Raw genomic sequence first — 1,725 nt, forward strand, 5'->3', positions numbered from 1 at the left:
GTTTTTCTATTCTTGTTATTTCGTTTTATTTGTGTCTGGTGTATAATGTTTACTGTTGAGCCAAATTACCCTTTATCCCAATTTACAAGCCTATTTTATATTGTTTTGTACTTCATTATGGAAATCTGAAAATAATTTTAATTCTTTTTCAATCAGTCCTTGAAATGAAATGACTTTATAAAAATCTGTGTAGTGCTATATCAGTGATTCAGTTGGATAGGCCAACATGATCAATATGCGTCAGATAAGCTTGTAAAACCTTGCAAATTATACAAATTTTCAATTGTGAAGTCTTTTGGCATAACTGAGGAAAGTTGAATCTTATGATGGTAGAATATTTGACCCTCCATTGTTCTTTGTTACTGACTGAGAAAGTTATCTTATTGATAAATTTCACTACCATATTCTAAGGTAAGTAATTGAAACCTAGGCTATATTTGAGAGAGAAGACGATTGGTAAAAAATGTGACTTATTTGTCTCAAAATTTGATATTTTTGAAAATTAACTTCTCTTTATTTACACAAAACAAATGTAAAAAGATGTTGCTCATATTGAGCAATATTGAAAATTTATGTCCAGGCACATTTTAAAAACAAATAAAAAAATGTCATATTTATAAAGATCGTGATAATCGGGGTGAAATCAATGCAATTGCAGCTTATCCTTATTTCAAAATTCATTCATTATCTAGGATTATACATCACTGGATACTGGAAATCTAAATGTAGATTCTCATTGATTGAATGTTAAACACCAAGGTAATGTTCTGATTTATTTGTATAAGGCCAGAGGAATCAACTCGTCACAGATGCAACGTCTTCAGAGGGTCCAAAACCGTGCAGCCAAGTTGATTTTCAAAGCTCGTATGCATGATCATGTTACTCTTCTGTTAAGAGAGTTGCATTGGCTTCCAGTGAAGCAACGTATTGTCTTCAAGATTATGACCATTGTTTTCAAGATTGTCCATAATGAAGCTCCACACTACATGGACTCTCTCATCCGCCTACATCAGTCAGAACGTCCCGGGCTTCGCTCGAGTATGGACATTACTCCATATTCCACGGACAAATAAAGCAGGGGATAATGCTTTTCAGACATGTGGCCCAAGACTCTGGAATGACCTTCCAAGATATATGAGACTTTCTCCTTCTTTGGAAGTATTTAAGAAACATTTCAAGTCTCTGCTTCTTAAATGCACAAAGATGACACGCACAATCTTGAAGCGTTCCTAATTAAAAAAAAAAAAAAAAAAATTGACATGTATTAGTTATTATAATTTTTTATTCCATAACTGTGTAAAGCGCTGTGAAACGATTATATATTGTAAGAGCGCTATATAAAAGAACATATTATTATAAGATCTCTGCGGCCTGATGGCAAAAATTTAAGTGTTAGTGTCAATGGCATAATTGTTTGTTTTTTCTTTCTTTGCCAGAGTTTTATGCAACGGGCCTCTGATGTTTACATTCTTGAGTTAAACTATCTGTGATGAAGCAATTTCTTGATTACATCACAAGAGTCTAAATGAAGACCCTTCTTCAGAGAAACCCTTCATGTTTCCTGTTTTTCATCTTGTGTATCAGTTTTCAAAGGAAAGTTCCGGAAAAAGTTCATTCTGAAAAAAAATGTTTTAATAAAAGCGGGTAATTAGAAAAATAATAAGTGAAGATTTGGTGACATCTATATATCAACGAATTCCAAATTCATGATGATTTACGAAATCT

Source organism: Lytechinus variegatus, chromosome 3 (genome assembly GCF_018143015.1).
Source record: "Lytechinus variegatus isolate NC3 chromosome 3, Lvar_3.0, whole genome shotgun sequence".
NCBI classification, from domain to species: domain Eukaryota; kingdom Metazoa; phylum Echinodermata; class Echinoidea; order Temnopleuroida; family Toxopneustidae; genus Lytechinus; species Lytechinus variegatus.